The sequence below is a fragment of the Lontra canadensis genome, unplaced genomic scaffold, assembly GCF_010015895.1.
Source record: "Lontra canadensis isolate GAN:19392208 unplaced genomic scaffold, GSC_riverotter_1.0 scaffold196, whole genome shotgun sequence".
Taxonomy (NCBI): Eukaryota; Metazoa; Chordata; class Mammalia; order Carnivora; family Mustelidae; genus Lontra; species Lontra canadensis.
In genome coordinates, this window is record NW_022631190.1 from 1289396 (window position 1) to 1302912 (window position 13517).

Consider the following 13517-nt stretch of genomic DNA (forward strand, 5'->3'; position numbering starts at 1 on the left):
TGGTTCATGCCGATATGTATTATCCACAGCCTTACAAAGATAACGGTGCTAGCGATATCCTTCTCCCACACAATGTGGAGCTGAAGAATGTCATGGGAAGGGTGTTTTTCTGACACACCATGAACTAGTTCACTCCTACCTGGAGAGTATACCCTGTTCTTCTTAATTCTAAATGCATTTTAAAAACAAACCTCTATAACTACACTCATTGGTAAAGAGCAATGAATCATGCTTCTTCTATTAAATACTATACTGCTATTAAATGAATCAAGGTTCCTCTATTATATGCCATGCTAGACTTATGGGTTAAGAAAAAATCAAATTTTCTAACTAATGTCAAAACATATACCCCAAAAGCATAATTATCAAAGGCAAACAGTTCACTCCCTCTAGTTAGAACCAGATTTGCAGCCAGAAGTCTTCCCACTACTTCTCATCACTGGGGTCTCATGAAATCCCACTCTCATTCAAGATTTCCTCCCGGGCAAAATTCATCTCTCCCTCAGCCATATTCCCACAGAGCCACATCCCCATGTCTACTCTGGCAGCAATTCCAGTTTGCTTGGTTATTATTCACGGATGTCGCTCGTACAGGATTTGGGACAGAGACAGGAAGGCAATGTGTGAAAGAGGGGACCTAACATTTCCTGTGCCATTTCTATGCTCCAGGCTCATGTTAAACCCTTTCTAGGCATTGTTTCCTGTGGTCTTCACCATAGTCCTGTGAGACAGGTACAACTTTTATCCCTGTTTTACAGATGGAGAAACTAAGGCAGAGAGAATTTTGAAGTTACTTGTCTTATACCACATGGTGGTAGAGTCCTCTAGATCTGAACGCAAGCTCTTTGGCCTAAGGCTGAGGTCCACAGTCATTATTTCTCCCAGTGGGGACTTTGTGGAGCCCAACTGTGCCTTACAAGCCTCACAGACCTACTTTGCTTAGTCAACGCCCCATCACCCTGCATTCCCAGCCCTAAGAGTAGCAGCTTGGTGTTGGGATTGAGGCGAGGTAAGAGTTGGGGTTACAGTCTTTCCGCCATGTTCCTAATTTTGAAATATTTACCATCTACATATCCCAACAGGTGGGTTTTTCCTTAGGATAACAGGATTCTAGCTGGATTCCCCCCTCCCCCTTTTCTGTTTTTGTTGTGGTAGTAGTGGTTGTTTTTGACATCACTATCATGTTAGTACCACAAATATACTTCCTCTCCAAATCCTGTACCCTTACCTTCGCTTCTACATTTTTATTCCAAAGTGGGAGAAATGGTGAGATTTTTTTCAAAACAATGTCAGATTTTTTCTTCAGTTTGCTATTTTTCCTACTGTTAGCCCTTTTTACCAAATCTCCTACTTTGGGTTCTGCATACTCACACCACCTCCCTTCCACACGTCTGGGGCTGTTTTCCTGCTGCTCTAAGCCATGGAACCCACATCCCAATCCATTGCTACCTCTCCAATCTCATTTCAAAGGACTCTTTCATCAAAACTTGGGTAGAGAACATTGCAGGGGAAAAGGCCAAAAAAAAAAAAAAAAAGAGTACAGATGATAAATCCCACAGACTGTTCACTCCACATCTACAAATGTATTTGTAAGAATAGTTAAATGGCACAAGAGAACAAATAACTCAGTAAAACAGCCATAAAAATCTTCTTTTCTGTTAATATCTATATATTTTGAATAAAATGAATCACACCATCTTCCTTCATCCATTAAATGTACCTTTTCATTCAGCTCACAACTATGGTTCACCACAATGGACACTGGAGACACAAAAATGTCAAAAACATAGTCTGTGGCCTCAAGAGCCTTCTCCTCTCACAGGGAAGGTAGATAATATAGAAAACAATTGCAAACCTAGTGATTCCAACATCATGCTCCGTATAAAATCTATGCATACGAAAATGATGTAAACAAAAATAGACTAGATGGGTAGGAAGATCCCAAGCAAGGGCCAAAGAGCCACCCGGTATGTCACTGTCCCCATCCTTTGTTGATTAGCAATGGTTTTAAGCAACACTGAAGTCACTTCATGACAAACCAAAAGAAAATAATTTTAACTCCATTTGGCATCTCGAAGGGCAGTAAGAGGTAACACACTAAAAAGCAGCCTTGTAGAAAGAACTGGTAAGGTTTTAGCCCTGTCTTCTCATTCTTTGCACCCTCTTCTGCTTCCTCCTCTCTCTGCATTTGTTTCTACCTCCCTGTCCACCACTTTTCTTTTCCCATATTTATTCCTTATTCCCCCTCATTCAAACTTGGGGGAAAAAATCGCTGTTGAATACTGAACTTTGATGTCTCTGTTCTTAATATAAAGTTTGTCAGTTTATGCCCTTAGATGCATCTCTCTCTCTCAACAAAAGGACCAACCAAATGAAGTTATTTTTATTTCCGTGTTGTTCTTGGCTGATTTTCTTTTGGGCATCAGAGGTTTTCAAAGGTTTCCCAACTCGAGATCCAAAAAACTCAAAAAATGATTGAGTACAGAATAACGATTCCCTTTGTGCAGAGGGGAGCCCAGGGCCACAGGCATCACCAACAACTGGGATAAGGAATCTGGGATCTGGAGCCCTAAGCAGCAAGACTTCCCATGGCCCACAGCTGGCCATAAGCTTCTGCTCTGTGCACCCCTGACATCACCCAGGATTTAATTGAGCAGATTAACTCCAGGATGGTCAAAATGATTATTAAAATACTGAAGCATTTCCCCCCCGATTGGTAAATATCCCCCACCCCAACTCCGCACAAAAAAAAAAAAAAAAGCATATAAATGGCTAAAAGACACATGAAAAAATGTTCATCATCATTAGCCATCAGGGAGATTCAAATCAAAACCACATTGAGAAACTACCTTACACCAGTCAGAATGGCCAAAATCAACAAGACAGTAGACAACAAGTGTTGGAGAGGATGTAGAGAAAGGGGAACCCTCTTACACTGTTGGTGGGAATGCAAGTTGGTGGAGCCACTTTGGAAACAGTGTGGAGATCCCACAAGAAATTAAAAATAGCTATCCTATGACCCTGCAATTGCACTACTGGGTATTTACCCCAGAGATACAGATATAGTGAAAATAAGGGCCATATGTACCCCAATGTTCATAGCAGCAATGGCCACAGTTGCCAAACTGTGGAAAGAGCCAAGATGCCCTTCAACAGACAAACGGATAAAGAAGATGTGGTCCATATATACAATGGAGTATTATGCCTCCATCAGAAAGGATGAATACCCAACCTTTGTATCAACATGGACAGGACTGGAGGGGATTATGCTGAGTGAAATAAGTCAAGCAGACAAAGCCAATTATCATATAGTCTCACTTACTTGTGAAGCATAAGCAATAACACAGAGGACATGGGGAGAAGGGAGGAGAAGGGAGTTTGGGGAAATCAGAGGGGAAGACAAACCATGAAAGACTGTGGACTCTGAGAAACAAACTGAGGGTTTTGGAGGGGAGGGGGGTAAGGGGGTTAGGTGAGACTAGGTAGGGGGTTAGGTATTAAGGAGGGCACGTATTGCATGGAGCAGTGCGTGTGATGCATTAACAATGAGTCTTGGAACTCTGAAAAAAACAAAATAAGGTTAAAAAAAATAGAAAACTGGAAAACAAAACAAAACAAAACACCACGAAAAAACAAAAAACACTGTGGCCTTTTCAGACCTTCCCAGGATCTCTATCCCAACCTCCTCAATCAGGAGATAAGGCTTAATTAGCCCAAAAGAAGTTTTCCAGGAACTTACCTTGGAAATACAGGTCATAACCACACTCCCCCTTAATTTCCTCTTCTGAACAATAAGGGAGTCAAACTGATTTTCTGATTGCAATTATGTCAAATTATTTCTCCCTAAGGACAAGGACAAGTACAAGCTAGGAATATCACAACCTGAAAAAAGCTTCTTTGTTGGGAGGATGGAATCTCAAGTTATAGGGCACTGGTGATACACCTGTGCCCAGATTCTGGGTACAGGCCAGCAGAGATAGGACCCCAGGTCTGCCATATGCCAGCTGTATGATCTCTTTGTGCTTCCAGTCACCTCATCTATGAAACAGACATGATATTATTAACTCTTCACCAGGATTATTTTAAGGATTAAATGTGTTCACATTTGTAAAATGCACAGAAATAATGCCTGGCACATGGTAAGCCCTACATAAATGTTGGTTAAATAAACCAATCATTTTCCTCTGTCCCTGCAATGTTTACTTAATAAATTCAAAAAGTAAGAAAATTTCACAGCAGAAAGAGAAAAAAGAAACCCTGTGACATTACAAAACACTGACATACACTCACTATGGTTGAATGACCCAGCACGAAACATCTGGGACCCAGATTTTACACTGCACTGTGAATTCAGGGAGACCAACACGCTGGAATGCATTCCCACTGCAGCCAAAGATGTGATCTGTACAACTCTTTTTCTAATCAGGAAAGTCACGGGCTTATGGGAAATGTAGGTTACAAGTTTCTCATTTTCACTCTGCAACAACACTTATCCACAGCCCAGCTGGAGAATAAGTTTTATTGTGTGGTGCTAACACTTAAAGGATTGTAAACATACAACCAGGCTTGGCACAGGGACAGCTGTCTTCTGAACATAATGACTCAGACCAGCTGTGAGTTTAGAGCCACATCTCCTGTGCTGAGTCCTCTAGCAGCGATGTTTAGTAAATACCAGGAGGGCAGAAGAAATTACTATACCCAACAGCTAGCTTGGTCAAAACTGCTTCTACTTATGAAAAAGGTGCGATGATCTGAGCTCAGGCATCATTAGATACATGCTATTACACAGCTAAAGGAGACAGAAGTATTTGGATGTTCTGTGAGATATATTAAGGGGGAGGAAATGATCAAGAACAATAACTCCCTCCTGGACTCCTCCTGATTCCTCCCTCTCTTCCTCCCTCTGGAAAGCTAAACTTCACAATACTTTTATATGCAAATTTAACTAGCTCACCAGCTCACCCGTATCTAGTAAAGTCACAGATCTTTCTAGATGGAGATAAGATTGACTAAACACAAACTGGTTTTGGCTTTTCACCTTTCCTCTTTAAAAGTGCATTTCTGTAAAGCTATGAGAACTCAAACTCTGCTTCATGAGAAGACCAAAGACTGCAGCACAATCATGGCCATCAAAATATCCTGAAAACCCTAGAAGAAAGACAAACAGTGTTCTGTGGGTGGACAGCAGGGATGGAAGCACAATGAGAAACACGTAACGCGACTGAACTGTATGCTCACAAATGGCTAACGTGGCAAATTTTATGTGATGTATTTACCACAATAAATATAAAACAACTTTAAAAAACTCTGTAAGAGTTCGAGGTAAACGAATGTCATAATAAATTCTCATTAAGAAACCCACACTTGGGGGCACCTGGGTGGCTCAGTGGGTTAAAGCCTCTGCCTTCGGCTCAGGTCATGATCCCAGGGTCCTGGGATAGAGCCCCACATCGGGCTCTCTGCCCAGCCGGGAGCCTGCTTCCTTTCCTCTCTCTCTGCCTTTCCTCTCTCTCTGCCTGCTTCTCAGCCTACTTGTGATCTCTGTCTGTCAAATAAATAAATAAAATATTAAAAAGAAAGAAAGAAGGAAAGAAGGAAAGAAAGAAAGAAAGAAAGAAAGAAACCCATACTTGGCCATCAGACAACTCCCAAAGAGCAGGGTCTCCCACTATCCCATTTTAAGTGAATCAACAAACCTAAATGAGCTTTATACAGCACTTATCACTGTGAGTAATAACTACCCTGACATCAGGGACAAACATGGTAAAAACACACCTTCCTCAAATCCTTAACTACCCTGCTTTTTGTATGGATTGTGTTATACTGGATCCTGGAAAGGCACACTGGGAGTTCACACAATTAGTTGAAAGATCCCCAAACGACATTTAAATGCTGTAGACAAATTCAAGCTAAAAGTCAGTGTACAGATTCAATTGTATGTATCTTACAAAACATTTAATACTGAAAGATCTTTATTCAAACACGCAATGCGTAAATGTGGTTTCTGTGAACAGTTCAAGCTGTCGATTCTTTTCATTCTTTAGGCTTTCATCACACTACCATTAATTAGCCCTTTTAACGAATCACAAAGGTCTCTGGGTACCTAGTCCCACAAAAGCCCTCAGAAGGCCCACAAGGGGTTATATCTCAACTGAAGTTGGCAGACCTGGCAGATAAAAGTTAATGGAACTCTCCATTCTGGGGAAAGACCTAGAGATGATCAAATACAGAAACAAACCATGTGGTCTTAAGCATCTATCTGCATCTAGTACTTCCCAGAGTAAGTAAAGAAGGCAATAAACCGAGACTTGGAGAAGCAGCAAATATAGGCGTGGCGATAGCTCTGGACTGATTGTACAAGGGCAGCTCTGAAGGGCGTCACAAGATCCTATCCAACGCTGGGAGCACCCCGCTCCTGGATCCGAGACTGAGGTCCCAAACACCTCAAGGTGAAGAGAGACAAACGAGCCCTTTAACCCACGCCCCGCTCCCGGCCCCCTTGCCCTTGCCCCACCCCACCGTCACCACCTCGTGGGCGCACAGAGTAGCTGCGTGCCCACACGCCCAGGACCGTGCATCTGGAAGGCTGGGCTCTAAGCCTCGGAGCGCAGCACTTCCTGCTTGGTCGGGGATGCTGGTCCCCTAGCGCCGCCATCCCCGACATCCCGGCGCAGGGCAGGACCCGGTGGCACTGGCCCCTCTGCACAGGCGTGGCCCACGGTGCATCCCGAGGCACGCCCCCATTTCCCTAAAGCCCGCGCGCCTCTGCGCTCCAGGCAGCGCCCACCCGGGCGAAAGCGCGCCGAAGTTGGCCTGCGTCGACTCCGCTAGCCCTGAGCCCGAAGGCGCGCACTGGAGGCCCCCGGCCCCCTGGGAGGCTGGTCCCGCGGGGCCGTCCGGGCCTGGCGCCCGTCGCCGACGCCTCCGCCAAGGTCCCGTCCGAGCTGGGCTGCGAGCGGCCGGCTGCCCGGGGGCCGGCGGGAGGAGGGACGGAGGGCTAGGGCAGCGGAAGCCAGACGCCTGCGGGAGCCTGGCGCGCCCTGCGGCGGTGCGGCTCCTACCTGTAGGACGAAGGCGGCCACGGGCACCTGCGCGGTGACTGCGAAGTCTCCGGGCTTGGGTGCAGCTGGTACAGCTGGCACAGCTGGAGGCGCGGAGGAGGGGAGGGGGAAGGGCCTGAAAGGGGACCGCGCCGCGCCGCGCCGCAGCCCGGAACTCGCCGCCCGGATTCGCCCCGGCCTGGCAGGGGTGGGGTGGGGCGAGGCGGTGCCGGGTCCGGGTGCGTCGCGGCGCAGGCTGGCCCTCCCCGCGGGCCAAGAGGCTCCGTCGGCGGGGCCTGTGTCCTTGTTACCGTTTCTTCTTCTCTGTCCTCCCCGAGTTACATGACTCAACTGTGTCATGCTACGGAATGTTCACTGGCATTATTGTTAACTACTTTCAGGAACTCTCAACCCACCAAGTGCCCAGGCACTGTTCCAGGAACTTTGCCTGTGTTATCCTCGCCCCTCCTCTGCTGCAGCCAGGAGCCACAAGGGGCCCACTCTGCAGGCAGGGCAACACGGGTCGAAAAGGTGAAATTACTTGCTTGAATTGACAGAGTTAAGAAGTTGGAGGCTTGATGACATCACCTATAAGCCTTCTTCCAACTTCCCAGACTGGTGTTACTGCTAATTTATAGGTAAGGAAACTGAGGCCCAGAAAAGCGAAGTAACCAGCGTGAGGTCACACAGATTTAGAGAATACTGGAATTTGTGGCTCGATGTCTTTAAAACGCAAGCTAATTCAGAAATCTTAGCATAAAATAATAGGTTGGGAGTAAAACATGGAAAATTCCCATTCTGCCCATGGAACGGTACAAATACAGCAATTTTTAGGTTTTTAGTCCACCTAGAATAAATTAAGAGAAAGATTTTGGAGTATGGTTTTGACTATAAGCCAGTTCCAGCCTCATTACATAATATTACATTCGGCCAAGGCCAAAGGAAGCAATCCCGCCACGTACAGCAAACTGTTAATAATGATGGCCACTTTAAAGCACTTAGTGGAGTGCTTGCACAGCTGAGACAGGCGGACTTACATAATGTCTTCCTGCAAACATGGAACTACATGAAATGAGAAATATAATATTCCAGTCCAGGGAAAGGAAAGGGGGGTGAAATTGCAGTCTGGAACTCTTTTTCCTGTAACCTATAGTTGCTCATCCCTCCCAAGACTACATTTTTTTCTGTTGAGCACATCTTTTCCTAATGATAGGAGAGTCACACAGCCGTCACTCTTTCCTTGTTGACAGAAATGATTGATGTCTTTTACATCCTAGGATACTGACAGATTTTTACAATTAAACACATGGCCCTCTGACCAAACAGAGTATTGCCTAAGGAGAGTTTGGCTGGTGTAAGACAGGCATGTTACTGAAAGGCGGATGCTCTTTCCTCCTCTTCTTTCTCAAGTTTTATTAGTCACAGATGATTTGGTAAGTATTCTACATACAATTAACTGCACTCTTACAAGCTTGTCTTTAGAAATTAGAATGCTTTTGATTGAGAAGCAGCAGGCTATAAAAACTGCATCCCAAACCTAAAACAATAGGTCTATTAACTGTGATTAAAAATAAAATTAAGTGCACTGCCAATAATTGAATTTCTGCTTCCCTGTGCTAGAGGAATCAAATAGTAAAAGGCCGTTATGGACTGCCAAAGAGAAGTTTTAGAAGATTCTGTATGTAATGCTTTCTATTTTCCTGAGCGATTGGTGATTGTTGGTTGTTGCTGTTATTTTCCCAAATCTTGCCTATCTTCAGAGATGTGAAGAAAAAAGTGACAGCAAAATCCTTTTATATATCCATGTGGATACACATTTGACATTTTTATCAGACAAATGATATTCTATATCCTCTTTAATTTTCATCTTTTCTTCTCAGTATAAAAGAAATAAATGCCCATTTTTATTAATTTCTACATTTCTATATTACAAAAATAGAGAGTTTTGGAGACGACAGAAAACAAATACTTTCAATTAAAATTACCTCTAACTCTCCCAACATATCACCCTGTTGTTAACATTTTGATGTATTCCTTTCTTGTTCGTGTTCAAACCATAAACAAATTTTTATTATAAAATTCGCACCATGCTATACAAGTTAGAATCTTGCTTGTCTCACTGCTTCAGTATTTATGAGTATTTTTTACTGTGACTAATTTTTTTAAATATAATTTTTAATGGTTGAAAAATGTTCCAGCCATTTTTTAATCTATTTATCTATTGATGGCTTTGAAGATGTTCCAGACCTTTGGGCAGTTTACAAACATGCTAGAAGGAACACTGTGAATACCAATCTTTGTTGAGATCTCTAAATTCCTAGAAGAGACTCCTTAAAGTGGAACAACTGGGTCAATGTTTATAAACATTTCAAAGCTCTGTGAGATATTGCAAAGATACCTTCCAATTATTAAGTATCATTTGCCTATATTAGAAAATGTGATGGATCAAAATCATATCTTGTTTTAATCAGCACTTACTCAATAACAATAATGATGAACACTATTTTTTCATGTTTACTTTTTGTACTATTGACTGAGAATGGTATATTAGTGTCCATTGCCTGTTTTTTATGTAATATTATTGCTTTTTTTGTTAATTTGCATTAATGCTTTTAAAAGAAACATTATTTATACATACATATACATTACTTATAGGACAGTCTATAAAATATAATGATTACTAATACACATATTATTTATAGATTGCTCTATAAAATTTGCACACCAGGGTGCTCCCCCAGATTTTCCCTCATGGTGTTTCTTTATATGTAACATTGTTGCCCAAATCATTGAGGTCAGTTTGGGATGCCCAGCATCTATCATCTTTTAGAATAGTCCCATTTTCTTTCTTTTTCTTTTTTTCTTTAGAGAGAAAGGGAGGGGGGACAGAGAGAATCTCAAGTAGACTCCACGTCCAGCATGGAGCTGAATGCAGGGCTTGAGGTCATGACCCTGAGATCATGACCTGAGCTGAAATCAAGAGTCGGGCGCTTAACAGACTGAGCCACCCAGGCACTCCTGGTAGTTCCATTTTCTTATAGAGCACCCTTTCCCAAATGTGTATAGTCTCAGCAAGACAGCAGTTTGGGGCAGCAGTCTCTAAGGCAAAGGGCAGATGCTTTCTCTGACTCCCACCACCACTCCATTTACCCCAAAAGCCAGGTGGACGGAATCTCAAGGAATGAGGAAGCAACCAGATGCTGCGTGGGGTAGGACTCACTGAACAAAGGCAGAAGCAGCTCCAGCAGCAGATTTGCCCTGACCAGGGCAACCCACTGAGAGACAGTTAGTTTCCAACTTCCTGATTTTTTTGTTTTTAACCTTCTGCACTTCCTTAGCATTTGCTGTCCCCAGCGTTGCTGTAAGTCTGTGGGCCCCCAGTGCTCTTTTCTTTCAGATGGCAAACGTCTGTGTGCATCGTTTGCCTCACTGACATAACCTGTGTGATTTCTGCATCTTTCAGCCCACCTGAGAGTCACCCCATTAGCAACCATTCACTCCATTTATAAACATTTAATTATTAATGCTAATTAACGAACCACAGCACATAGCTACTCTAAAAACACAGAGTATGGAGGAAGGTATTTTATCCTTGATCACCTGCTGACATAAATCAATTCAGCCATCATAACAGTGACTGAAAGATGAGAACGGTGTGGTTTTCGAGACTTAAAATTTTTTAAAATGCATGACCACGGCTAGGACCAAGGGGTTCAAGAGAAAATGAGGAACAGAGTACATGTTACCAAGGTATGTCAAAGCTCGTGTGTCTATATCTTCGTCTTAGCTCTCTGTGTATCCTTCATGTTCTATAATTTCTCCCAGTGATGTTCAGCTTGGGGGCTGTCTAGTGCATGACTCTTTAAAAAGGGGCCACCCTTGACACCTCAGCTCCAGCTGAAACACCTGAGATGAAGCTTTTCAGTTGCCCTCAGCCAGTCCCTTTGAAGGGTTTTCTTATCCAACAGTCATTAAATAAATCTAATACATTTTTTAAAATATCTCTATATCTTCAATGTTTACTTGCTGTTCAAAATTGTACTCATTGTCGGGCACCTGGATGGCTCAATTGCTTAAGCGTCTGCCTTTGGCTCAAGTCATGATCCCAGGGTCCCCATCAGGCTCCCTGACTAGCGGGGAGCCTGCCTCTCCCTCTCCTCCCCGCTTGTGCTCTCTTCTGTTCTCTGTCATAGTCTCTGTCTCTCTCAAATAAATAAAATCTTTAAAAATAAATAAATAGAATTCTACTCATTTTCATGGATTTGTACATATGTATAAGGTGTGATTATTAAATAAAACATACAAAATAACTTAAAAGAGTGAATATTTGTTTAGAACAATACAAGTGTATGTCAGCTGATGGCTGCAATTGTATTGAAGTAAACTATAAAAGCAACTGTACTCAGTTTCCCATAAAATCCAGAAATGACCCAGTAAAAACTGATCCCAAGAAAGTAATGGCTTTAGGAACCCATAATAAAAACAACTTTTTTTTTCCCCAAAGCAGCTTTATCTAAATATATTAATATATTTTTGGCTTTTAGACTTAACATCAAATACAAGTGTTTCTCCATTCATTTGTCCTGAATACCTACTATATTGCAGGTCCTGTTATAGGAGCCGAGGATACTGCCTGAACAGAATGGAAGACTCTGTCTGTCTGTCTGAATGGAAGTCTGTCTGTAGGCAGACAGACCTGAAATATAGAGGAGATGCTGGTACCGTGGAGGACTATAAACCAGGGTAAAGAAAAAAGCTTCACTGGTGGGGTTGGGGTAGACAGGGAAGGCTTGCCGGATAACGTAACATTGGAGCAGAACGAAAGGAGCAAGGCTTGTGGATGCCTGAGGATAGCTCATCTAGGCAGAGGGACTAAGGAGGTACAAAGGCCATGAGATGGACATGTGTTTGGTGTTTTCAAGGAAGGGAAAGGAGGCAAAGGTGAACACAGTGGCATGAGCAAGGAGAAAAGTAACAGACTGAAATCACAGGGGCAACAGGGAGCCAGTCTCTGAAAGGAAGAAGTCTGAATTTAATGTCAGTTGATGTCGAAAGCTTCAGGCCAAAGAATGTCATGCTCTGACTTCTGTTTCAGAAGGCCCACACGGACTGCTGCGTGGAGAATAGACCCCACGGGGGTGACAGTCGCAGCTTGAAGACACAGCAGCTGCCCAAGCAGGGGTGGACTTGAGTGAGAGTCGTGGAGGTGATCGAAGTGGTCAGATTCTGTATCTTGGTATAGGTAGGAGAGAAACCAATATTCAGAAAGCCAGATATTCAGGAGGAGCCTTATTTGGCAAGGGTATCCACTACTTTTCCCCAACAATAAAAAGTTCATGGGGAGATGAATTAGTGAAGCCATCGGTGGAGCCAATTAGTTTCATTCATTTTGCACTTTTTATCTTCAGTGAGGCAAATGTTCTATTTGCTTGTGAAATGAAAGTTTGAGCTCTTAGAGTTTACCCCTGTAGAACTTAGTTCTACCACCTTTAGTCCCGTTCCTGTCCCGTACATATTCCTATTTTGAAATTACAGACAGATTTCTTTCCCGTCAAGTTCTTTATTCAGCCTTCACCTAAATAAACATAAAACCAATTCATCTTCTTCGTTCCTAACTGCAGTGCTGGTTGAAATCAGATATGACACCTTTAGTCTCAGAATCATCTAGCGTCAGACCCCCTTCTCCTCCATTATCATTAGCATTCTTTGCATTCTTTAAGAAAAATATTTCTGCAAACACTTGTTTGGTTCTATACTTTCCTAGTTCAATTTAGATTTAGAAAGTTATGTCTGTCATACCAGCAAATGTTTTTGCTTAGAATAGAAATAGAAGGACTAGTTATAAAAGGTTTCTTTAATGATAGTAAGAAAAGCGAAACTTCCCAGGGTGAAAGCCACTTGGAGCCTGCCCATGTGCCTTCTAATCTTATAGAACCTCCAGAGAATTATGGAAGTGTTTTCTTGGTAAACATTTGCTAACAGCTTAGGGGTTTGGGAAACATTTTCGTCTCCCTGCATCTTTTTTCATTTTCTAGGAGAAGTGCAATCCTAGGGATAGGCACTGGCTCTAAATTGTTGATGGCATAGGTTCTCATACTTGTACAGTCTGTTGAATCAGATGGGCACTTTCAAACTCCTGTCTTTGGGTAGTTTGTAAGGCCAGTCAGGACACCCCTATGCTCACACTCCAGATAGAGCAAAATCAGCTCTCAAAAACCTCTTAGCTCACACTTCAATTGAGCTCAGAGTATTTCTGTGTAAAGACAAAGTAGAACGAATGAATGAACGGTTTCTTTATCAGGGATAATTTATTTGGCTTACATTTTAACTTTGGCTTATAGACCCTCTGCCCAAAGATGTAACTGCACTATCCTTATAACAACGAAAAAATCAGGGGACAAATTTCAGAATTATAGATCCTTAATATAAAAATACAATGAAAAAGACCCCTGCATAACATCAAAAAAACTTTCGAAT

The 13517-nt window shown here is 42.8% G+C and overlaps 1 protein-coding gene across 1 annotated transcript in view; it reads right to left on the minus strand.

Moving 5' to 3' along the window:
* Positions 1–7102, minus strand: part of PLD1 (phospholipase D1) — a 191914-nt gene extending 184812 nt beyond the window's left edge. The window contains exon 1 of the mRNA XM_032847937.1: positions 7062–7102. The gene's annotated coding sequence lies outside the window, so the exon portion shown is untranslated. The remainder of the gene's footprint in view (positions 1–7061) is intronic.
* Positions 7103–13517: the final 6415 nt, after the last annotated feature.